This window comes from Cibotium barometz, chromosome 49 (assembly GCF_041138505.1).
Source record: "Cibotium barometz isolate CiBa-2024 chromosome 49, ASM4113850v1, whole genome shotgun sequence".
NCBI lineage: Eukaryota > Viridiplantae > Streptophyta > Polypodiopsida > Cyatheales > Cibotiaceae > Cibotium > Cibotium barometz.
The window spans coordinates 30459477-30487140 of NC_141094.1; positions in this window are offsets into that span (position 1 = coordinate 30459477).

A 27664-nucleotide genomic window follows, 5' to 3' on the forward strand; every position below is an offset into this window, starting at 1 on the left:
CTAGAGGAATCGCCCATGCCTTCTGGGGCGAGGGAAATTTTTCTGGTCTCAGTTTCGGAGGAACTGCCGGATTAGTCTCTTGTCCAGACATTCGTGGGTGGGCAAAGCCCTGAGTGGGAATCCTTGCCTCACACGAGAGGCTGCTACTTCCGCTGCCAGTGCCCCGGAGAAGGCCGCACATCGAGGGTAGGGGTCTCACAACAAAGATAATAAAACTCTAGGGGCCTCGCCCCATCATCTTCACCAAAAACATAAACACACTCTCACACATTCTAATTATTATTTCCCCTTTCAACTTCACCCTCTACTCTTACATTTCTATTACATTCCAGTTGTACATGGGCACGGTTTGTAGTAACACGATCCTAACACATAACAAAACTAATAAGTGAAATGTAGTTTGAAAAAAACAAATATACTATAGGTTTAGGAATATACTATAGGTTTAGGAATATACTTACATGCTTGCCAAGAAGGGCCTCCAAAAATAAATATTCACCCTTCTTCTTACACCCTTTCAAAGAGATCCTAATGTAATGAAAAATCAAATTTATCCTAGATAAGGGGAGGTCCACTGCTTCAAGCTATAGGTATACAAAGAAATAAACATTGATTTTATGTTATTACAAGTTAATATTTATTTCTTAAAAGATAAGATACAATTCGAGGTAATATTCTTACAAATACTACTCGATGTGTACGTGTAATATTGTGCTGTCAAGTTGTTTGCCATCTATACATGCATAAACATAAATACTTTAAACTCCTATACATAGTCTATGTATAATCATCATGGATACAAGTACCACTTGTGGGCTTTGAATCTTGTAGGTCTTTTTGGATTGCACTCTTCTTGACTTGTAGGATTCCTAGATTTATTATGTATATAGAGAATTCATAGCTCTAATATGCATGCATATAGCATACATATGCTCTATGAATGCATATTGGAGCTATATATAGAGTACATGTATAGCTTCAATACATAGGGTCCATGTATAGATATAATTCATATCTAATAGAACTATTAATTCTAGAACGTGGCACTTGAGTGTGCGATTTACAGAGTCCATGCATGGCTATATTGCATAGTTAAGCTAAATTGCAATGCATAACTAAATCGAAGCAATTAATCCTAGATCACGAAAGCTGAGGGTGAAATTCATAAAATGACACTCTTTGCATGCATATAGATCTATGCATGCTTTATGTATACTCTAATATGCATGCATAGAGCATGCATAGAGGCCTCACCCATGGAGCGGTTGCTTGCTTATGGAGAGGTTGCTTGCCTCTAAGTTTGAAAGATAACCTAGAAACAAAGAACCAATATTATAAACAAGAAAACATTAGCATTAACAAAGAAGATAGAAAGAGACACTATGCATGATGTCTAATCATAGAGTCTATGCACAAGATTGACTAACAAAGAACCAATATTATAAACAAGAAAACATTAGAATTAACAAAGAAGATAGAAAGAGACTCTATGCATGAGTCTAATCATAGAGTCTATGCACAAGACTAACTATGCATAATACTATGCAAAAGACTCTATGCATAGAGTCTTATGTATATGACTATGTAATAGACTCTATGCATAGAGTCTTATGCACAAGACTAACTATGCATAATACTATGCAAAAGACTCTATGCATAGAGTCTTATGTATATGACTATGTAATAGACTCTATGCATATAGTTTTATGCATAGAGTCATACAATCTTCTAAGCTTTAACAAAAACTATGCAATAGACTTTATGCATAAAGACTATGGATGGGAGCCTATGCAAGGTCTTATGCTCTCTTATACACAATCTTGATTGCAGACTCTATACAGATAGTCCATGCACTCGACTATGCATAGAGTCTAAACCCCATAGTCCATGCACGCGGCTATGCATAAAACAAATGCTCCCACAACACCCAGTGGTGTGCCATAAGACAATATGGTGTGTTTAAGGCTTACCCATGGAGATATGTTTGCTTGTGGAGAGCTTGCTTTCTTCTAAGCTTCAATAAAGACAACCTAGAAACAAAGAACCAATAAAAAAAGAAAACATTAGCTTATCGATTCTAGAAACAAAGAACCTAGTTGTGAGAGCATATATGCTCCCAAGCCTTAAAGAACAAACTCCTAAGCTCCAGGGGGTGCAAAAAAGCCATAACTATGATAAGCAAAAATGATGTAAAAGACATCCTCCTAACCGTGGATAACTTGGTTACTTAAACATCTAGAGTCTGGTACTAAACCTAAGAGAAAAAACCAGCAAAACTCAAAAAAACCAAAACTCAAAATTTAAAAACAAACTTGCAAAATGCAAGAAAATCCTAATTCTCACATATAGGAAATCCTAATCCTCATAACATATAGGAATCCCTTAGTTACTTGCAAGGGAGAGGATGATGAAAGAGGAGAGAAGATCTGCAGGGGATTAGGGCTGAGAGGGCTTGCATGGGAGAAGAGGGAGATAAGGTGCCTTTCAATACCAAAATGTTGAAAAGGGGAAAAAGAGGAGAATTGTTCTCGAGTTGTAGTTCCTTGTTATCCATATAAGCATCAATTTTAAATTTTTCCAGAGTCATTATATGCATCGATACATATGTTAATAGTTTATTAATGCTATTATCAAGGCTTCTACCGACGTATTTATTGACAACAATATTGATGCCCGTAACATCACATGCCTAAGAAAACTGTTCTTAGGTATAACTGGGTGGATGTCTTCTATAATCTATGTGCATGCATGCGTGTGTATGTATGTGTGTGTGTATATATATATATATATATGTGTGTGTGTGTGTGTATAATGCATGTACATACGTATGTGTGTGTGTATATATATATATATATATATATGTATGTATACATACATACATACATATATACATATACATATATGTGTATATGTGTATGTGTGTGTGTGTGTGTGTGTGTGTGTGTGTGTTTATTCTTTAAGTCAAGAGCTTACCTTAGCCTTGTCAAATCATGTGTGTGCATGTGTGCATGTATTATGTGTTTGCATCTATTCTTCAAGTCAAGAGCTTACCTTAGCCTTCCCGAATCATGTGTTGTTGTTGGGCCTTACCTAAGAATCCCACTTACAACTTCCCAATATGGGTGCACTAGCTCGTATCTGTCATATCCTCACTTTGTTGTCACACTGGAATGCTCCTTTGCCAAAATGAGGTGAAGGAAGAGCTACCTATGCCTAGATGGAGGCAAAAAGAGATAGCCTTCACAATGGTTCTCTCTCACAAAAGGAAGGGAAAGAAGAAGGAGCTAATGAACCTATCTAGCAAAGATACATCAAGCAAGAAAGATTCAATAGCATACATGTGAGCAAGAATAAAAAAGAGAGAAGAGTTTAAAAGTATTCTATTACAAGGGAATGAATGTGTATTGCTTAGTGTCCAAAATGACCTATATATAAGTGAGTAGTTTTCACACTAGGCTGGATGAACTTTAAAATGGTATGGCCTCTATTGATAGTCTTAAGCAAGAATACACATGAAGTCCTTAAAGCTTTCCCTATTTTACGTTAAGATCAAGGTAAGGCCACTTTATATATTCTAGCATCATGTTATGAAAGACAAGTGCATGTTCAAGCCAGTAGTAAAATGGCAAAGCTGGCAAAGGACTTTATGTCTTCACCTTATACCTTATGGTAGGTCAAGTGGGGGATGCCTATTTCTACCAGATGCATCTAGTAAATGTAGGGCCCATGTGTGTATTACAGGGGTTGTGCATGGGCTATGGGCTCAGAGGTGTGCCCATATAGAATCTCTTTCCGGTGAAAACTCCAACACATTGCTTTCTTTGGCACTTATTTTTCTATTTTTTTAACACTTACACATGGTTTGCAGTAGGAAACCATGTGTGTAGTGAGGCTAGTTAATAATATGGGTGTAAATGAGGTTAGGTTGTCCATAAGAATGGAAAAAGTTTAGGACACTCAGTATGGCATGTACATTGGTAAACTGCGAGCTATGGGTGGCTTGCCAGCCATGTCTAAATAGATTAAGACACTTTTTGAGCCTCTTTTTTGAAGTGTTAGTGGCTCTTTCGCTAGCAACTTCCCTGAAGCATGGTGATGTGGGTAGAAAGCAGTGAAGCATTAAAGAGCTTGGGGCTAAATTTTTAGATTATCAGACAATGTCGATCTTGGCATGCAACTTTGCATTGACCTCTTGGGCATCTCTAGCTCGCTTGATTAGCGTGGTTGTAGGCATTTTTTGCACCTTGGGGAGATTTAGAGCCGGGTTGGTCTTTAGGAATTTGACACCTTAAGTTACATTTTTGACTCTTTTCCCTAGTCTTTGACCTTACCGGTTACATGTGCTAGTGCTGCCGATTGCTTGTGGTTTTTCCATGTCTTGCTTTGTGATGGTTTCTTTGTTGTGCACCCATGTGCTCGGCTTTAGTTTCTCTTCTCGGTTCTCTTCTCCATGGGGAAGGGTTCTTGTTCTCTCTCTCTCTCTCTCTCTTCTCTCTAAAATTTATGATATAAATAAGAAAAGTAAAATAATTTATAAAAATTTAATATCTTTCTTTTAGAATAAAAATAATTTGAGAAAAAATATTATTTTTTTGTTGCCATGTGGCACACGGCCTATGTTGCCATGTGGTAATGCAACCAATTATTCTTTATATTTTATATTTTGGTGCCATATGGCACACATGACGGGCATTGCATAGGGCAACCTAACTAGTTTTTTTAATTTTTAATTTAATTTTATTTTTTCCCTGGAACCACGTGGCACATATGGGCTACGTTACCACATGGTGACATAATAAATTTTTTTGATTTTTTATGATGCCATGTGGGAAACCATTTTTTGATTTTTTGGGGTGTTTTTTTGTGCCACATATGGCACATAGGGCATGCGTTGCCATGTGCTGATGCAAGTATATATTTTTTGAACATTGGGTTTTTGGGAAATTTTCCATTAAGAGGGCTAGAGGGCCTAAGCTGGGGGGAAGTTTTTGAGAGGGGGCACCTACATGGAAAGAACACTTCCAACTATACCTCCCCCTTCTCCTGATTATGAATAGTGAGATTCTTACATTTGGACCTATTGTAGGTACCCTAGGCACATTCATGTTCTATAGTGTAATATCGAATGTTCACATTCATGTTCTATAGTGTATTATCGATTTTTCATATTCATGTTCTATAGTGCCACTATTGAAAGAAAAATTCCAACTAAACATCCCTCTCCTCTAGATTATGTATTGTTATATTCTCACATTGGGACCTATGATGATAAGTATTCTAGTTATGTGCCTTACATATGTGTGTGTGCCTTACATATGTGTCAATATAGTGGTTTCACCTGTTAACTATGGTGAACACACTTATGCACACCCTTTGGTGGAGCACACCCATGATATATCAACAATGGACCACTTCCATGGGACCCATGTGTACCACCAAAATCCCTAAGATAATGGCAAGATTACATTATCCATTACATTATACATCTCCCACCTACACTCTTTCCTCCAAGAGTACATGCTACACTGGTAGGTTACACCAATAGGTGGAGGAGGTGCCTTGGGAGTTCTAGCAATAGTACCTATTGATAGATCCCCTCATATGAAACTTGCATCATACACAATCTATAAGAGTGCCATTAAAATGGCTAAAGTTATTGCAACTAGAGAGCCTGCTCTTTCAATAGTAGCTGCTCCTCCAGTTCCAAGAGAGACCATGAAATGGGGAATTCAAAAGTTTATAGTATCTCCAAGTCCATGAACAAGTTTAGTAGTTCAAGAGATGCCAATGTTTACCTTGAAACCTTGCAATGGGTGCATTTGGATTTACCCTTGGGCACGAAGCTCTAAAATGGTTTAGGATAGCAAAAGTTAAAGGAAAAGCAACTTATAATGATTTGAAACAATCTTTTTTAATTGCTTATGCTAATAGTGGGGCTAAGAGGAGCTCACTAAACAAGCTTAATACTCTTAAGCAAAAAGAGGGAGAGACAATTTGAGTATACATTAATCAAGCCAAGTATATATAGTAGTTGTGAGCCTGAGGAGCGACCTAGCTAAACCTGCTTTTAACCTCTCTTTTCTTAGAAGGTTTACAAAGTGAAATATTGCATGATATGCTTTATGCTCGAAGGCAGAGGACCTTCATTGATGGACTCTATTGTCTATAATAATAATCTCACATGTTCTCAATGTAGTGGAGCTATTAGGGAGGAAAAACTGAAGAGAGGAAGAAAGACCTTGATCTCATTGGTTGTTTGATGAAGAGAAGCAGGAAGACCATGATCTCATTAGTCATTTGATGAAGAAACAATTGACAGATAAGTTCATAGTAAGAGATGACATCTCAATCCAAGGAGAGACATGGTTTGGTGCATGTATTGCAAAGCCAATCATATTGTGTTTGCACCTAAAACCAATACCTAATCTCTAGTATGGATATTACATGGGAATGGGCTATCATGATAGTAGCCATTTCTACTAGGAGCACGGACTTCACTAGCTCCTCATAGGCCACTTGATTTACTTGCATCACTAGTAGTTGTACCATGGGGGGAGAAGCTAGGCCTATTGAAATGCATGAAATCAAAGTAGCACGTGTGTGGACGACCCAAGGAAGCCAAGCGATGCATCTTTCTGGAAGAACGGAGGCAGCGATGGGGTTAAAGAGTGAGAATTGTGAATATTTTGAGGACTCTCTAGGTAGAGGTGAGGCTAGAGTTCACATCAAAGAGAGGAGAGCTAGTGTGACTACAGATGAGTGGGCTCCTATAGGTCAAGTTGCAGGTTGGAGATCCTGCTATTTTTCCAAAGTGTTGTAGAGTAAAGGCCAGCATGGTGTGAGAAGTTTTATTAGGTCAAAGCAAGGTAAGTGCTGAAGATCGGAGGATTATCTAGGATATGAGTTCCCTAGGTTCTCTGTGTAGCACTCAATTGTTGCTATTTTCTGCAGTTGTGTGCTGATTTGTGTGTAAGGAGATTTGTCGTGCACGGCCCAATGAATTCACGGTTTGAAGCTGTGTTGCCAATGTCCACCTGAGGGGGATCCTTGAGCATTTGTGTTTTCTTCTTATGTTGGTACCCATGTCTCAGGGATGTTGAGACACACTGAGTTTTTGTCTATTTGAAGAATCCAAATAGTTTGGTTTGTGTCGGTAGCTATGTGCCAGCTGTGTTTGAATATGTAGTCTTTTGTTTTGATGTTTCAGTTGTGATATATGAGTTGATTTGATAGAGTTCTTGACGATGAAGCCTCTGTGTGATTTAGTCTGATGACTAGAGAGTTGTTTCTGAGTGAGTGTTGACTCAGTTTGTGTCAATTGTGAGAAGTGAAGGTACATGGTCTATTCCGTGGCTGAAACCTTGGAGGGTAGGTTTTTGACTAGAGACAAGTGGAGAATTTTGGAGGTAGAATCAAAGTAGTTCTACGCTAGCTTCTGTCAGTAGTTTTAGTCAGTTGGATGTGAGCTAAGGTTAGCCCACGATTGTAGGTGATTGATCAGTGCTTTTTAGTGCTGACCTAGGAGGATAGTTGGAGGAGTCAATTGGACTAGAAAAGGAGGTTGGGAGGGATTTGAAGTGTTCCTTTGAGTGAGCTAGAGGGTTGGGGACAGGAGCTTAGCTGGTTAGAGACCTTGGAGCTGGGATTTTGGTGTCCCCAAGTTCTGATCCTATTGTGTCTTCTTTTTGTGTGCCTATTGGTGGTGTAGTAGAGGTCATCACCTAGCCACCACGATTGTTTTGGTGCCCCTACTGAGGAACATAAGACTTTTGTTTAGGAATTTGGTAAACATGTTGGAACTCACTTGTTAATCAACTTAAGGCTAATGGCTTACTTTGGATAAGATGTGTTCAGAGGGGTGAGTCACCAAGTTTTTGATGAGTGTTGTGTTGATTACTCTGAGGAACAACAGAGAGACGATGGTGCTTATTGTTATGGCTCACCCTAACCCCCCTTCCAATAGGAGATTACCTGGTGAACCGCAACTGTCGTGTGAGGATCTTTCCAAGGTCTAAGCTCATAAACCTTAAGGCCTCCAAGCTCTACAACTCCTTGAGAAGCAATTCCACCGTGTCTCCCACAAGCGTTGTTACACCATGCATTGCGCTACGTGTACTCGTCCCTCCTCTCACCTCACATCACTCACAAATACTCACTAGCATGCATTAGAGAGAGAGAGAGAGAGGTTTTAGCAAGAGGATTAGCAAGATAAAGACTGTATTGCACAATGGGAGAGTTCTTTGTATTATGAGAGATATTCACTTATATACATGGCCATAAGTGTTCACACTCACTTAAAATATGGCCGACCGAGCACTTTAGGCTCTAAGAGGCCTAATGCTATTATAATGACTACTCTCATAATATATCCATGAAGTACATCAATTGGGACTTCATCCTAACTTACTACCACATGCTCATGAAGCAGAAATCACCATAAGTATTCCATAAGACCATTACGGGCGCTTGTCAAAGTTGTAGATTTGGACACCATTACTTCATATCTTGAATGTATGACCTTTTGGTATGTCTACCTTGACTCCTTGATATAAGATAATGGTACTAGCTCTTGTTAACCCTAGGAATGGGTTAACATTCCCACCTTCTTGATGTCGATCATGTCCTCTCGTGATCGTGTTGTTTAAGACCTTTGTGTGGAGAGAATTATTAAGCATTATTGATGGCCTTGAATTTTGTGTATCAGTCAATGGTCTTTGTTCCTCCGGAAGGAATAAGAAAGGCTAGTTAGTAAATGAAAAGTTTAGAGGTGAGCGAAAATTCCCAATGGGGTTGGGAGTGGGGAGTGATTGCATTTTTATTTGTGTGAGTTTGTTCTTTAAAAAAAATAAAATATTTCTCATGTAGTTTTTGGCAATCATAAGCAGAGTTACATGGGATTTTGTATTAGTTGGGAAACTAAGAGATGTTAATAATGGGGGAGAAGAGAAGGAGGATCTGGAGGAACATAGACAAAATCATCAAAATGACATTATAATTCTTAGTTCCTCATTTGATTTATCGAAGTGACATTCTTAATTTGAATAAATTGGCCTTTGATGAAGTCCCTTTTAGTGGCAGATTCTTGCCAAATGTTGTTGAGTAGGACCTATTCTTGCACGCTTCTTCCCATATGCTTTTTATGCTTTTATGTATATTTAAGTGCTCTATTAAGTAGATATGCATGAAGTACAAGAATTGAGTCGCATAGACTCTTATTGAGCTGCTCTAGTTGAAGTAGTGACTTGTTGGTAAGGCTTGAAAGAAAATTTTTTTTTCGTACACACTCGGGGCCCACTCAAGTGGGTGGAGCCGATTTCCCCTTCCAACAATTAGCCAATTATCATGGTTGGGCAAGGGCCACGTACCATCGGGCAAGAGCCACGAATTAGGCATCCCCCATGACCACCGCAATGAGTCGAGCGCTGGAACAGCGGAGGGGTCTCGTATGGATCCTCCTATCTTGGGTGATCCACCACCCGAGGAGGAGGAGTCACTCGAGTGTCCAAGGGGCAAGAGCCCGAGCAACCAAACACATCAAGCGAGCATAGGTGTCCCTTTATAACATGAGAGAGCCTAGTGGGACTTGAACTCATAACCTAGAGGTTACAAGTCACAAGCTTGACCACTACACTAACTCAGTTGGGATAGGCTTGAAAGAATTACGTCGACTTGTGAGGATTAGATAGATATCTTCACGAAGGATTAGATATCATTGTGTTGTGAAGACTCTAGCTTCGTTTAGAGAGGTTTATATTTGAAGGAAAATTCTAAGCAATGGGTTGTACCATCGACCAGGCTTTTGCCCATCATGGCCCCCTATCCAGAGATGTACCTGAAAAGTTGTCGATCATAAGGCCTTAGTGCAAATGTCCTCCAGTGCATGAGTATGGATATGTACTCCATGAAGTAGCTGTGCTACATTAACTTAACCAAAAGAATACTAAGCCAAATCTTAGTGTTAAGCCAAAGCTTAACAAAAGTGTATTGGCTATTGGAAGTTGCTCGGTATATTCTTCCATTTTTAGGTAGGCCATATGTGTGACTCCCTTGTGTTTGTCCTTTATTTTATTTTATTTTCTTTTATCTTTTTTTTTGTTTTTTATTTTTGTTGGCTACCACCTTGCGAGCAGCAGCAGCAGGTTCTTGTGATTACTCTCCTTTTTGAGAGAATAGGTTCTTAAGTCTACTGCGTAGCTTCTGCACTCATGTTTCTCATCTAGAGGGGTGAAAAGAGGATTGTGAGTTTATCTTTGATGTGCTCATAAGTCTCCATTGTAGACGCGGGAATTGATTCTTGAATTTGTGGTTCAAGTGTTATTGAGGCAGAAGGGCAGAAGGTACAACTTCTGGTTGGTTACCATTGGGGTTGATTAAACACACAAGCTCCTGTGTAGGTGCTGAATGCATGAGAAGGGTTGAGTGGTTTGCTTGGTGTTGCTTGGGCCTCCATTCTTGCAAAATCTTAGGTGAAGTTGTTGGGGGTTGAAGTCGATGGTGAGGTTGTCTTCACTTTGTTTGATTTTGGCAACCATATGATGGGATTACCATCATAGTATCCTTGTTGGTTGAAGCATGTGCACAGACACCCATCATTGATGAACATTATAAATTGGTGTGGCTGATGCTTTTGGTTCTAAGGTTTCTTTCTTTGTGCAGGCTTAGGGGACTTTTTGATGTGCTTAGGAATCCAAGCTTTGGTATTACCTTGGTAGTATCCTTGTGCCTCTAGTAATCTTTTTGGTACCCACACTTGTTGAGATTTTAGAGTTCTTTGAGGAACTCACATAGGCTTTTGTGGACAATGTTGTGGAGTACTTTTATTTTTCATTGGCCTCTAAGTGCTACGTTGAGGAGGAAGAGGCTTTGATGATCAAGGCACCCAAATTGAATTGGTGCTTCATAGTAGCCTTGAGCTACAAGTAATTGCTTTTCCACCCACATTTTGATACCATTAAGATATCTTGATCTTGGCTATCTTGGTGGAGTTTTCTTTGTGGATGAAGTGGAAGGTTTTGGGCCCTCCTCAACGTTGGTTGGCACTGAGGTTATGGGTTTGAGACTCATGGGCATTGTTGACAATGAGGCTGGAGTCTCTTGTAGAGTGGCCATTGATGATGAGGCTTTTGAGCATGCATCCATCTCCTTTGGTGAGGTTGATCGATGAAGAGGCGTTGGCTCTAGAGCTTTTCCCTCCTTGAGTTCCTTGCTAGATGGTTGTGCTTGGGGAACTTCTTCTGGCATAGATGTGGATTGCGAGGTTGTGGCATTGGACTTTGGTGAGGATGGAGTTGAGGGGATAGATGCTTTATCGGAGTCGGTCATTGATTCAGATGGTAGGTCATTGTGTAGAGGGGCTTCGGTGGAAGAGGCTTGCAACTTTTTGCATTCAGTATCATAGAAATCCATTAGGGTTGGATCCTCTTCTTAGCAGTATGGTATTGTCAACTTTGTGTCGTTGACCATCATGATGACCCTACCGCTAGTAAAGCACAATGATGATTCGACAATAATAGTCCATTTATGCCCTAATATCAAATCTACTTCCAGTATGTGCAAAGTACCCCAAACATGGCATTTTCAAGTTTTTTGTGAATGGAATTCTATTAGGATGAGCCATGAGTGTTGGTTGACCTAACAAATCCCATAACTTGAGGGTCATGAGATTGTGCTCTCGTGTTGGATAAAGCTGTGCTTGAATTGTGGTTAATCTAGTGAAAAGTTCTAATCCAACCATAATTCTTGGGATATTCTCATAGTAAGATATATTGAAAGTTCCAGCTCCTCCAAGGTCTCTTTCTCCGGTATAGCAATTTCACAATGCTTGTAGGAGTGTTCAAGGTTACATTTTGCATGGATTCATCAATTTAATACAACGAGTCAATCACCTAAGTTCCACCAAGGATGATATCCTACTCAAGGGAATATGGGGTAACATGGAATCTAAATTCTACATTTCCACCGATTGTTTGGGTAGCATAGCTAAAGTAACCTAAAACTTCAATGTTTTGTCCATTGGCAGCTCTTGTAAGACCATTATCTCTAGGGATGATTTTAGGTTGTCCTAATGACACTCAAGTGTCTATTGTCATGATGTTATGACTAGCTCGAGGATTAATGAACGTGCGTTTTCGCTTAACATCATTGCCCGTAGGGAAATCTAACCATACCATGATAGAATCTTCAAGAGGAACCATGTATGTTTCAGTTTTTGTTTTAGCTTTAGATCTGATTTCGGTCTCATATTCCCATTCACTTTCATCCTCTTTTTGGCTCTTAGCTTTTTCAATAGTACCCAATGTGTACAATGGCACACTTGGTCCTGCGACAATTCTAATTGAGGTCTATTTGGAAACTTGCAAATCTTTACAGTTCTGTTCTATGTAGCTCTTTATGTCTTAGTATAACTCATGTTTAGCCTTTAATGGTGCAAGTGTTGACGCTATGATAGCTTCGCCCCATGAGAGAAAAGCACTCCCCCAAATGAGGAATTGAGGGACTACTTTAATTTTGTAAGGGATTCATCGAATTCCTCACGTGCTTTTTCAACCACATCATTCGTGGAATCTATCTCTAACGACTCTTCTTGGCTTAATGATTTCATTTCTGTAGTAGGGAGTGTGTCTTCCCCTTGGTGGAAGGGAAAGCGATACTCCTCTGGTTTTTATATTTGGCTTGCTTCTTTAGGTTTGACATTATGAGGTTTGAAAAGATGCAGGGGGGAAGAGAGCTTAAGCTCTTGCAACAAGCACACACACACTCACAAAACCCTAATAGAGAACACACAAGGTGAGAGGCTGTAAATCTTCTTCTTCTTCACTCAACACTCAACACTCCATATACAAGATAAGAGTACACACAATATGAAAGGTACTCAACCAATACATACACGGGTTCTCTATAGTGTGAACCCAACTAAATGAGCTGGCGCTATAACTATGCCAGTATCTAGAATGGCTGTCACACAGCCTGTCATCCCACTGGTCGCATATCACCCATGATCTCACCAACCATGCCAGTGGTGTAAGTGTGGGGCCTATCCCCCAGGCGGGTCATGAGTGTCCACCGCCTCACTGGATGAGCTCGATATCTCAACACTCCCCCTCGAGCTCAACTCCATCTCATGTACACTAAGCGAAGCCCTAAATCTGCGGAGCTTCTCTGTACCCAATGCTTTGGTGAAAATGTGAGCTACCTGATCATCTGTGCTGACATAAACAAGGTCAAGGTCTCCTGCCAAGAACTTCTCTATGACGAAATGGTAGTGGACCTCTATATGCTTCGTACGAGCATGAAAGACTGGGTTCCTGGCCAACTGTATACTGCTAATGTTGTCACAAAAAATGACAACTTGTCTATCCAACTGATAGACCCAAATCTGTAACAAGTAGCTTTCTCAACCAAGCTACCTCACATGCTGCCATAGCAGATCCTCTGTACTCGGCCTCTGTATACTGGATAGAGCAACCGTAGGCTGCTTCTTGCTGCTCCAAGTCACAGTAGCACTCCCCAAAGAAAACATGAATCCACTGGTAGATCTTCTATCTGAGATACTACTAGCCCAATCAGCATCTGTGTACCCATGTACACATATCTCTGTCGTCCCAGTCTCATAGAATAGTCCACAATGCAAAGTAGACCTCACATACCTCAGTATGCGTCTCAATGCATCCAAATGCAGTTTTCGTGGAATCTGCATAAACTGACTCACCAACCCAACAGCATAGCTTAAATCTGGTCTGGTGATCATCATGTAGATCAAGCTTCCTACTATGCGCCTATACATAGTAGGATCCTCCAAAATCTCTCCTGAATCTGCACTCAACTTGCCATTCTGATCTAATGGCACTGAGATAGGCTTACAGCTTGTCATACCATACTTGGACAACATGTCCAAGCCATACTGTCTCTGTAGTAATCCAATACCATGTGGTGACCTAATCACCTCAATGCCAAAGAAATATCTGAGCTCCCCTAGATCCTTCATCTCGAACTTCTGTCTAAGCAAGATCTTTACATCAAAGATCTCTGCATCATGGTCCCCCGTAATGATTAAGTCATCTACATAGATGACAACAAGCACAACCCCTCTATCACCATGTCTCACATACAGCGAGAAATCTGCATTGGCTACATGAAAACCAATAGTGACAAGATATTTAGAAATCTTGTCAGACCATGCTCTTGGTGCTTGTTTTAAGCCATACAAGGCTTTCTTCAACCTGCAAACATGCTCGGGGTGACTCACATCCTCATAACCAGGTGGCTGCAACATATACACCTCTTCTTGTAAATCCCCATGCAAGAATGCATTCTTTACATCCATTTGATGTAAAGACCATTGCTTTGACGCAGCCACTGCTATCACAACTCTCACTGTTGCCATCTTGGCAACTAGGCTGAAAGTTTGCTCATAATCAATGCCATATGTCTACGCATATCCTTTGGCTACCAATCTAGCCTTATACCTGTTTATGCTTCCATCACTGTTATGTTTTACTTTGTACACCCACTTGCATCCAATGGCTTTCTTGCCTTCAGGCAATTGCACTAAGTCCCAAGTTTCATTTCCATATAGTGCATTCATCTCCTCATCCATAGCTTTCTCCCAACACACATTTCCAATAGCCTCATCAATGCATGTGGGCTCAACAACCTGCACAACTTTTGCCATATATGCATAGTGATGTGCCACATAACCATCATAGGTAAATCTCTGCACAGGATTTTTCACTCTCCCAGATCTAGCCGAATAGTCATGCAAATTTAATGCAAGTCATACCACTTACACACTCGATATGAAATTCCCTTTTTCACAGATTCATCAATCTTTAAAACAATCATGTAATGAAGCCATAGTATCACTGATCATAATCCTCCAAAATATCCGATTGAATCTTAATTTCAAATCATTCCTTCATCGGAGTATCTATGGCATCATTGGCAACCAGAACGCTCACCACCTGCCCACTCAGGGGCCTTTTTGATAGTTCCTACAAAGTACCCGGCAACATATTCACTTATAAAAAAATTCAAGATGGAATCTCCATTGAAGATCCGCAAGATCAACCAACAGATCCATGCCCGGTTTCAAAAAACAACGAATATCTTCCACGACGCACGTGTGGGTATCTTCGGGCGTTCCAAAGCCCGAGCATCGTATGGTTAGCACCCTCTAGGATCCTTCGTAGGTCACCTAGCGCTTCACTCACAGGCCGCTTCCTTGGTCCCTCATCCACCGTACCGGAAGCTCACCATTTAAATCGAACCGAGGCTAGTCAAGACCTCGGCCGACCTTGCTACGCGAGACATACTTTGACTCTCCGTCTCAGTAGCTGTTGCAACTTTATCAGTTAGGTCTCCACGACCTTATTCACAAGACGATCAAAATGCTTCCCCAGCATTCTTGACATAAAACAGTCATTTACAAACAGGTCACAATTACAATTTCTAAAATGAACTCTCGTCTTTCCACATTATCCCTCATCAGTCCACATTACTTATTCCACATTCAATTCATATGTGTACCCATTCTCATCCAATCACATCATTTTCCATCTCATCACATCAGATTCATTCACATCACATATCATTCATTCACATCCCATTTCATTCATTCCCATCCTGATTCGCATGTCATCACATCTCATCCATTCACTCATATCGACGTCACATCCTTTCACATACACATTCGTATTCATTATTCCATATACACATCCACATTCATATCCACATCCACATCCGCATTCATACATTCATACGTCCACATCCATACATCCACATCCACATCCGCATTCATACATCCACATCCATATCCATATCCACATATCCACATCCACATCCACATCCACATCCACATCCACATCTATACATCCATTTCCACATCTACATCCATACATCCACATCCACATCTACATCCATATCCACATCCACATCTACATCCATACATCCACATCCACATCCACATCCATATCTACATCCATACATCCATATCCACATCCACATCTACATCCATACATCCATATCCATACATCCACAACCATACATCTACATCCACATCCACATCCATACATCCACATCCACATCCACATCCACATCCATACATTCACATACACATCTACATCCATATCCACATCCATATCCACATCCATAAATCCACATCCATACATCTACATCCATACATCCATATCCACACATCCACAACCATACATCTACATCCATATCCACATTTATTCATTCTCATGCATACCCTTTCTTTCTCATACACATGCATACCCTTTCTTTCACATATACATCCGCAATTTAACTAAAACCTTTCTTTAATTTTTACATAAAATATACATTATATTAGTATTCCAATTTTTTCTCTTAATTATTTGGAATACATGAATTTCCATTATCATGGGGATTACTCTTTTAACATAAAAATAAATTACTAGAATTCTCTTTTTCCTAATTTATTAATTTAGCATAAACATAAAAAAATAATTTCTCCATGATTTCAGTGAGAATTATTCAATTAATCTAGGATGATAATTCCTAGAATATCGCAGCTTTTCATTCATGGCTTCCATAGCCTTCTTTACACCAGGTGTTCTCATAGCTGGGATCCCAAGCTCCTCATCAAGGCTCATATCTAAGCCACTAGACTCTCCATCAACATGAGAATGCCTTGCAGAAATGTCAGGCATACCAAGGGGCTCAACCACTTTCTCTTTCCCTTTACGTGATGTACTAATCACATTTGCAGGACTGGTATTATGACGCAGCCTGCCACTCCATGGTCTATCAACAGACCCACTAGATGAGGACTCTCCTGGTCCACTCAAAGACTGTGATTGCTGACCTGCATTCTGTGCAACCACACTTCCACTCACATCAGCCCCAACAGCTTCTTTTTCAGCAGCATACCAGCTGCTCATCTCATTAAAGACAACATCCCTGCTTACCCTCAACTCACGTGTAGCAGGGTTATAACACCTGTATCCCTTTTGCTTAGGGAATATCCAATAAACACACATTTTTCAGCTTTAGGATCCAGCTTAGTTCTCAGCTCATCTGATACATGCACATATGCAGTGCATCCAAAAACTTTCAGATGAGAAATCAGGTTTTCTGCCAGTAAACCTCTCCTCTGGAGTTACATCATGTATGGCTGCAGTTGGAGTCCTGTTCATGATGTATACTGCTATAGAAATAGCCTCAGCCCAATAGCTATGCGGCATATTCTTCTCTTCCATCAATGCTCGCGCAATCTCAGCAATGTGCCTGTTTTTCCACTCAGCAACTCCATTTTGCTGCGGAGTGTATCTGCATGTAAACTGTCTCCGAATACCATTCTTCTTCAAGAATTCAGAGAACTCATTGGAGAAGTACTCTCCCCCTCCATCTAACCTTAGGCACTTTACATATTTTCCTGTTTGCTTTTCAACCATAACTCTGAAATTCTGAAAGTGAGTGAACACCTCACTCTTCTCCTTCATGAAATATACCCACACTTTCCTTAGGTGGTCATCAATGAAAGTCACATAATACCTGCAGCCTCCCATAGATATGGTCTTCGTAGGACCCCATACATCTGAATGCACAACATCTAGTGCATTTCTGCTCACATATCTATTACGTGGAAACACATGCTTTGTTTGCTTCCCAAATTGGCATGCTTAACATATTTTCTGCATACCTTCCACTTTAAATTTTGGCAGCCCTGTCACAATTCCTTTAGTCTGCATAGACTTCAATCTCTGCACATTCACATGTCCAATCCTTTTATGCCAAATGTCTGTGTCTGCAACAATTCCTGAACCATTTGCAAACATCGCAGCACTCATTTCAGGCATGTCTACATTCAATGTAAACATTCTGCCCACTCTATTGCCTTTTGCAACCAACCTGCACTTGTCTTTAAAGTCTTCAACATAATAACCATCAGGGTTAAACCGAACCTGCAAACCCTACTCAATCATCTGGCCAACTGAAACCAGATTCTTTGTTATGTTCGGAACGTGAAGTACATCTGCAAGGTACTTCACTTTGCCATCCTACATAGACAATGGCACATCTCCAACATGGGCAATTGGATGAGCAGTGTCATCCCGTGTTTCCACAAAACCTGGTCTTTCCGGGTTTTTCATTTCCTTGAACCACTCCCCATGACTTGTCATGTGGTTCGAAGCACCTGAATCCACATACCACACATCATCTTTTTGTGCTGCTTCAACATTTTCAGACATGGCATTCACGACATGCTGCATAACAAACAACCTTTCATTGTCCTCATTATTTTTGCTTGAGGATGCATAGTTGTTTTGCTGCACTTTCCCATTTTGCATGTCAGCCTGCTTCTTATAACATTCTGCCTACACATGTCCAGGCTTACCACAATAATAGCATTCACGTGCATCATTATACTGCCTTTGCCAATTTCCACGGCCTCTTGACTCCCCCTGCCTCTGAATTTGCCTCTTCCACCTGCGTGTTGTTGTTGTTGTTGTTGTGAATTCTGGGACTGTTGTTGTTGCTGCTGCTGGCCATAATTCTGATTACCTGTTCGGCCACCTCCTTGACCCTGTCCACGGCCTCCTCTACCTCGTCCTCTTCCTGAACTTGTGTAGAAGGCCTGTTGCTCTGAACTGTTTTTGGTTTGTGAAGACTGTTGGTCTTCACCCAAGCTCTTCTCTTCTATAATCAGCATAGACACCAAATCTGTAAAGTTGGGAATGCTTTCCCGAGTCTGAATAGACGTCTTGAATGCCTTGTATTGTAGCCCGAGACCACGTAGATAGACTTCCACCTTGTCATCATCATCTACTGACACACCAATAGATGTAAGGGATTCCACAATGCCCTTTATCTTCAGCGCATAGTCATTCATAGACATGCTCTTTTTCTCCACAGTATGAAGTTCATTCTTCAACTGTATCTTACGTGCCTTGGTATTTGTTTCATAGAGCTTTACCAAGGTGTCCCACGCCTCCTTGGGGGACGGCATCCTGAATGTGCCCAATCTCCTGTATACTAATGAAAAGCCAATACATAACTTTCCTGGCTCCTTGGTTCTAGTCTTTAAACTCTTTCACATCTGCAGCAGTTTATGTCCGATATCTCCGGTACCTCTTCATGTTCACCTTCTATGTAGTCCCAATAGCCCTTTCCCATCAGGAAATTCGTCAACCTGAACCTCCAAGCATGGAAGTTATTCTTATCAAGCTTCTCAGCCACAATTTGGGTTATCCCATCATTTGACATCTTGCCAAACACACAATTTTACCAGAAACAGCACTCTGGTTTGTCCTGCACAAACTGCTGTATTTCTTGCAGCGGTATTGTAGTACTCTCAAATGTCACAACCAGTGACTTCAATGTGCATACATACACCCAATGGCAACTGTTGACCTCTTTGCAGCACCCACAGTGTCTGCACAGTCAATCTGTTTTCCTGCAGTTCTTAAAATAGAGTTCTGCAGAGAATCGATGACTTACCCGCAGTGCTCGAAATCGTCTGCTTTCTGAAAAACGGAGGTCCAGACGCGCCCGAAACGCGTTTTCGGGCTAGAAAATTGAGTCCGATAGCTATAAGACAACATAGTTGCCCTATAGCTTTACTCTCGCGAAGAAAGCTCCGCAATCAGAGATCGTTTACCAGTGCCTCCGGTAGAGCTCCCGACAAGGGTGTAGTCACCAACACAAATAGGAAAGAGTAGTTGAAGCTCTTACCCTTGTACTGCTTCCTGTGGTTCTCTTGCTTGGAGCTTAGCCCTTTTAGCACGAACCAGGCTCTGATACCATGAAAAGATGCAGGGGGGAAGAGAGCTTGAGCTCTTGCAAGCACACATACACTCACAAAACCCTAATAGAGAACACACAAGGTGAGAGGCTATAAATCTTCTTCTTCTTCACTCAACACTCAACACTCAACACTCCATATACAAGATAAGAGAACACACAAGGTGAGAGGCTGTAAATCTTCTTCTTCTTCACTCAACACTCAACACTCCATATACAAGATAAGAGTACACACAATATGAAAGGTACTCAACCAATACATACACGGGTTCTCTATAGTGTGAACCCAACTAAATGAGCTGGCGCTATAACTATGCCAGTCTCTAGAATGGCTGTCACACAGCCTGTCATCCCACTGGCCACATATCACCCATGATCTCACCAACCATGCCAGTGGTGTAAGTGTGGGGTATATGCCCCAGGCGGGTCATCAGTATCCACCGCCTCATTGGATGAGCTCGATATCTCAACAAGGTTTACATTAGGAAAAATTTGAACTCACAAATTGACCCTCTAAGGGCTTTCTCTCTCTTCCATGAATCAAGGAAAAGTGTAAAAATATTGTTATAATATTTCTCCTCTCTCGTCTCTTTTTGAATCTTATACATCTCAAAATATTAGTTTTATAATAGATTCTCTTATTATTTTATTGACTGTCCAAGAATTATACCAGACCTACTCAGAACTTGAATATCTCAAAAACTATTTTTTTATTTGAGCTGGTTTCAAATATCTCAAAAGATATGACATTCTTAAATGCCTAGATTTATTTTTGACTGAAGGAACAATCATTTCGTGATTCTAGAAGGATTTTATCTTAAAAATGGAATATCTTGATTTGTACTTTGTATTTCATAATTTCTTTTTACAAGTACGTAGATCCATGCTTTATCTATTACCCCAATATGAATTTAGCACTCTAATTTAATCAATTCTCATTTTTTAAGAGAAAACAATACGAAAAGTTTAACTCTATTTATTTGATTACACATCTTGGATAAAGAAGGGTTGAATTCAATGAAGAGAAGGGGGAAGCCTTTCCATCAAGGCATAACATCCAATTTCAATTTAAAAGAAGCAAGAAATCATAAAACCATAGAATAGAATTAGAAAAAAGTATAATTTCTAACTTACATGGAGTTTTGTGAGCTATCCTTTGGCTTGAGGGATTGAGGGTTCCACTCTTGCTTGGATCAAGAGTGGCCACCAATTCTTTGTAGAGGAAATAGTAAAAAACAAGTGAATTATTAATGAATTCAATGTTTTTGGCTCTGGGGTGGAGTAGAGTAACAATGCATAAAACACTATTAAGCTTTTACAAAGGGAAACACTTCTATTTATAGGAAAAAGTGAGCCTCTAACCAAGCAAACTGATTTTAGAATTTTCCAGATCAGTTTGGTCACTTTTTGACCATTTTTAGGTCAATTTAGCTTACTTTTTGGTTCTAGTTGAAACAGGAGAGAGATGAAAATATCTCATTATTTGTGAGTTTATTAAAACTCATCCACAAAAATGTGAAATAGGTGCCTCCTTCATGAGGGGAATTCCCCCACATTGAGGTATCAAAAATGCATCATTTCCTCTAAATATCTCTTCTTTTTTAACCAATAACCTTGTCCTTAGTCAACTCTTCATCTTATGTGAATATTTACTCATTTTGGGGGGGGGATTCTTTATTTCTTCAATTTATCTCCTCCCTACATTTGGATTAATCTAATTGGCCCCTCAGAACCTTAATCTAAAATTTTCAAAAAAATTGGACCCTTAGGCTAAGGCCTTTTGAATATATTATAATTTATTTCTAATGCACCTTCTGAAATCCTTTTTGAACTTCTGTTTCAGGGGAATTCATTTTAATAAGAAGAGATATTTTTCCATCCAAAAATATCTAAAAATTGAATAATCTCTCTCTAGAATATTTTCTCTCTCTAAGCCAAAATAGGTAGAAACAAGATCTGTTAATATTCTGACAAGGGGAATGATTACAGGGGGAGAGTTTGGACATCTTGAGGGGCTGGGGGAGGAATCTTACATCCTACCCCACTTAAAAAATATGAGATGTCCTCATCTCGTAGGTGGAGTATGATCTCTTTCATCATCTTCTTCTTCTTCAATCATTTCCAGCATTACTGCCTTAAAAGTGGACGGCCGATTTGGGAAAAACTCTTTGACTTCCCTTATTCTGAGGTAGAGGTCTTGCATTACTTTGGATTGAAACTGCAGGTTGGTTAGAGGATCTACCTCTATAATTTCCCTGATTTTGGCCAGGTAGAATTCTAATTACTCTAGAAGAAGGAAGGGGTTGGAGTCTAGAATCTTGATCCCTGATTTTCCTGCCCCAAAAACCTTGATCCAAAAGGAGTTGGGCAATCCATACTGCGATGTCCAAATCCTTGATAGTTATAGCATTTCACTCCTTTGTTCAAGGGTGGAACTTCTGAAGTTAAATTCCAGGGGATTGAGTTTCGGGAAAAGGATATTTCTTCCATTCTGGAACTTCCCCTATCTTGGGATTGACCCTGATATCTCTTAGGTGGTGGAAGGTTAGAATCACCTTCTGGAACTAAAAACCTTTTGAAAGGTGATGGTGCTGGCTTTGGTGGGACCTTGACATCAAAGGTCTTGGAGAAATCCTTCGCTATCCCCACTGCTTCGGCCATGGAAACTAGCTTTGCGTTCTTCACCAAAATATTCAAAGGTTCGTTCAGTCCCCGAATGAACCTGGCCACAACTGTTCTTCATTCAGCGATGGCAAGTATTTGAGGAGGAGAGCGAATTCTTGGTGATATACTTCAATAGTTCTGCTCCCCTGGGTTAACTCTAAGAATTTGTTCATCTTTGTTTCCAAAACGCCGGGAGGACAGAACCTCGTCCTTAGGTAAATTTTGAGATCATTCCATGTCTGGGTATTCCGATCCAGACGGTTTATCTTGCAGTGGTTTCTCCATGCCACTCTGGTTGTTTCTACTATCCTCAGCCTTGCAAGAGCCATTTTGCTCTTCTCATTGTACCCGGTGACATCAAAGTACTCGTCCATTGCTTCGATCCACTTCTCCACAGCCTCGCCCAAGTTTTCTCCTTCACACTTGAAAGATCCAAGCTGCAAACTAATGAAGAGCTTTACGAACATCCAAGTAGTCGAGCTCTTCCTCCTCATCGAGTTTGGGTTTATCATTTCTACCATGACGACCTCGATCCAAGTTCCTATCATTACGAAACATCTTGTTAAGTGCCTTTATTTATATGATTCGATTTTTGATTCATCTGATTCTGGGGTTCTTTAGTAGATAGGTCGGCTCTCCACAGAATCCTGGGATAAAGATACTCGCATTATCAGATAACAATTCATTCAGAACATATCATTCATATCTTTAACACAATAATGGTCTATTAGATCGAAATTTCCATCTGAACAGTACTCCATGGGAGATTTCAATTTTATAGATTTTTAATTTGCCATCCTTTAACTTGATCCACTGGGTCAAGAGTTAATAGTAGCAATCTGTCAGCACAATTCACTAATCTCATAGTGATTTGATGAAGTCATTATCGTCATTCTAGTTACGAACATCAACACAGGGACTCGTCCTTGTGGTTTTGCTCAGTTTATCGTTTTTCAACAAAAAATTTAGGAGTCATCATTTTTCAATCAGAATCCAATTCAACTCATCACAGTACTCAACAAGAATCCAATTCAACTCATCACAGTACTCAACCAAAATTTTAAAATCATATCAACCACATTTGAATTCATCATCTGGATAGAATTTTACCTTATAATTTTAAGATCTTAGATTTATTCGTATATACTGCCAGTAAAGAGCTGCAGTTATACCCTCGGTATATACAGGTAGTCACGGTCCTTGGAACTATAAGGTAAATACCATCATGTCTAGGCCTCAAGCAAGTAGGAGATTCCATACAATTGTAGTACTTCCATCTGAAGACCCAATTATCAAATTAGGAATTTCATTCTGAATATCAATTTGTATGAGTTTCATCACACAATTCCCACCTTTTATTGCTACTTCATAAATTTATGACATTCTTGGCTTCTCGGTTGATCCACTTTAGCCAAATCACTCTGATACTAGTTGTGAGATCCCTATCCCCACCGTGCAATGAATTTAGGGGTGCTAGCAGCGGAAGTAGCACTTCTTGTGCGGGGCAGGGTCCCACACTCGGGGCCTCACCCACGGATATTTGGACAAGAGACTAATCCATCGGTTCTTCCAAAACCGAACCCGAAAAAACTTCCCTTGCTTGGAAAGCACGGGTGATTCCTCCAGGATAACTTTTCTCTAACGTAGTCAAAAGCCTTAACTAACTGAACTGATCTGAACGAACCCGTAAGTCCCATAGTTAGATCAGGGAAAAGATTGCACTTGGATCATAGAGACCAACGCTTTTTTCCTCATTGAGAGGCACAGCCGTTGATTCTTTTCCATAGAACAATTTTTGACTTCATCTATCGTACCATAACAGAATTGAGTCTCCATTTAGGAATCCATCAGTCCAGCCTAACCCCATCCAATCCCATGGGTTAGCCAACCGCCCAACCACTGTAGTGATGGGATCCAATTAGGAATTTGGTTAGGTTTTGTCCCGGGTACCAGGGAAAAGAGTTCCCCGGATATTCATGCAAACTTAAACTAGTCACACCACTTACACACCCAATATGAAATTGCCTTTTTCACAGAATCTTTAAAAACAATCATTTAATGAAACCATGGTGTCACTGATCATAATCCTCAAAATCTTTGGTTAAATCCTTATTTCCAATCATTCCTTCATCGGTGTACCTATGGCATCATTGGCAAAACCAGAATGCTCACCACCTGTCCACTCATCAGGGGCCTTTTCGATAGTTCCTAGCTCATAGTAACCGGCAATATATTTACATATCAAAATGGAATCCCCGTTGAAGATACAGCAAGATCAACCAACGGATCCATATAAAAGAGCCATGGACTCATCCGTTGAGGACCAGCAAGGTCAATAAACCAGATCCATGCTCGAATTCAGAAAATAACTCTTACTCCTTGTTCCAATATCTTCCACGACGAACGTGTGGGTATCATTGGCGACCCAGAGCCCGAGCACCGTATGGTCAGCACCCTCTAGGATCGACACCCATGCTGTCCCAGACCAGATAAGGTACATGCGTACCACTCCTTTCCCCTGACAACCGACATTGTACCTTTCCCCTAGACCCATGCAGGCCACTGATCCATAGCCTTTGATGGTACACCGTCCTTTCGTCCTTGCTTGGCACAGCGCCCGTACCCTACTCCTCAGCTATATAAGCCCTCGGGGTGCTCCACAGGTAACACGCATTTCTGCGTAGCGTATGCGCCGTCCGTACCGCCATCCATCCCTGTGTAGTGTACTTGCTGCAGTACAGCCGCCCCTTGCACTGCCCCTCTCACACCCCCTCATTTGCCTCTTTTCAGATAAGCCAATTTTCCTCCATCCCCTTCTTGCTAGGAGGCAGTGTCCTTAACTCTTCTCCCCCTCCCCCCCGTGTGAATAGACTTACAGAGCAGCTCAGCCCTTCTCCCCTTTTGCAAAACGTTTTTGTCTTGAGGACATCTGACAATTCCCCCCATTTGCGTAGACTTTAATAAGAGGTTTTCGCCTTAAGAAAGGGTTCGTGCGCTATAGTCTTTTGCTTATACGGTGAACAAACAATCTCCGAATTGAGATTCGACTGAAGCGTTTCGATCGCGTTAGCAAGCTCTACAAGTCGACGTCCAAGATGGCCCCATCCCGGAAACGTCAGAATATTGTCCCGAGATGAGCACACAACAACACAAGCCACGTGCTTCGGGTGAATAATTGCGAGCAGTAACGCCACCCAACCCTCCCTTTTCAAGCTCCTCAAGGAAATGGTGGCCAGGTTAGCTTGGTTATATTTTAAAGAAGAGTTTTTTTTTTCTATATTAGTGCTAATAAATGTGTATATTTTCCTTTTAAAAATAATGACATAAAATTGTATGAAGTTACGAATTGTGTGATGCTGTATTCAATAAATTGCATTGAAATTGTTATCTTTAAAGAGTGCAACTCCGTTCCGTGCTTGTGTAGCCAGGTGGCGTCGTTAGCAAAGCCCGGGAATGGCCCAAGGTATCCCTCATACCATTGGGAGAATAAGGTTCACCGATTGAGGCGAGAGGTTATGATGCTACCTAGTTTTGAGGGCCCAGGCAAGTGTGGTATTGAGGTGAGAGGTTATGATGCTACCTAGTTCTGAGGGCCCAGGCAAGTGTGGTAAATAAGCCCACCCTAGTGTGCAAACATCCCTCTGAGGGGCAAGAGGATCGAGCGATGGAGCCTGAGAGGGCGGCAGGCCAGCTTGAGTCCTCGCCACACCGGCCGGACGATGAGGTGTATGGTCCCGTAGGGTTTTGCCCAGCATGTAGTGGTGGCTGGAAGGCCGAATTCTAGATCATCGACAGAATAAAGGAAAAGAATAAGAGAGTCGGTTTGGCTTGTATGGAATTGATTCATGTATCAACTTTTTATATATATATCTTGTCTTTGGCATGATTGTATTGTGTAAAAAGGCTGTTTTAACAAACCTTTTGAAAAGGGCCGTAATTAAGGAACATGTTTATTTATGTCAAACAGTGTGGTAGGATTAATTAGAAAACAAATTGACGCGTGAGTAGGGTGGAAAGTGGGAGAATGGAATGCCCCGATGGCACCATCCTACGGACGGGTGGACCCGATTAGTCGGCGGGTAGCTTTCCAACAGATTAAGTAAAAGCCCTACGCTAGATAATTAGGTTCTTGGGCAACTCTATTCTAGAAGACTAGGTCAGCGGCGGCTGTGCCTTGCATGGATGAGGAAAAAAGCGTTGCCTCTAGAAATCAAGTGTAGTAGTTGCCCAATTTATGATAAATTACCCTATGGGTGATTTGACTTTTAGAAGATCACGCTTGCCCTGTGGGATAGGACTAGGTCTTACCTATGAATCGTATCCTTGAATCTCTACATGGTCAAGGTGTCGATAAATAGGAAATTTTCTCCAAGTTAAGACTTAGTGGACTATCTTAAGTGTTTCTCCTATTTTAGAAGGGGGAACCTTACAATTGGTATCAGAGCCAAGTTGGCTCCTAGGAATTGCCATTTAAGGACTGTTTTGCAATGAATGTTTTACCTAACAATATGCTAATTAATAAAAACATCCTACTAAAACAAACAAGTTGAATTGATGTTTGAATGATTGTAGGAAGAGGAAGATGCCTACTCGAAGTTTCTAGTTTTCTCTTCATCTTCGAGACTCCTAGTCACTCCTCAAATTTCGAGTTCCGTGACACCATGGTGTGTCTGATCCCATTTTTACACTGATGTAATGTGCCCAATACATAATGCATATAGCATTCATTCTTATGCACATTCCCAAATGCAACTCTGGCTGTGAATAATCTTGAATTTGAGTGTGATTTGTAGGCATTAACCAAGGGTTAAATGCAAAATGATGATTATTACAAATTTATGAGCATAATTTTAAGAAAATTCAGGGTACGGAATGGTTGGAGTATCAAACCATCTCCGAATTACAATCTAAACTTATAGGGATCTGTATCAGATACCTAATGGTTAATTTAAACCCTCAATTGTACCAAAATATAGTGATTAGCATTGATTAATCACTGATTAGCAAATTAATCCTTTATTTTGTGTGCAAAAAACAGAGTATGTGGGGAGCCTAGATCTGAGGCCTTAGAGTTCAAATGAGCTCAAATCCTTTCAAGGCCATCAATAGCAATTAGTCTAGTAGAGGATTCAGCTAAGAAACACAAGATTTGACCAAACATTGAATGCTTAATCTCTGTTTTACCAAAGTCACCTGCAGATTTGATGAAGAGCTTGGA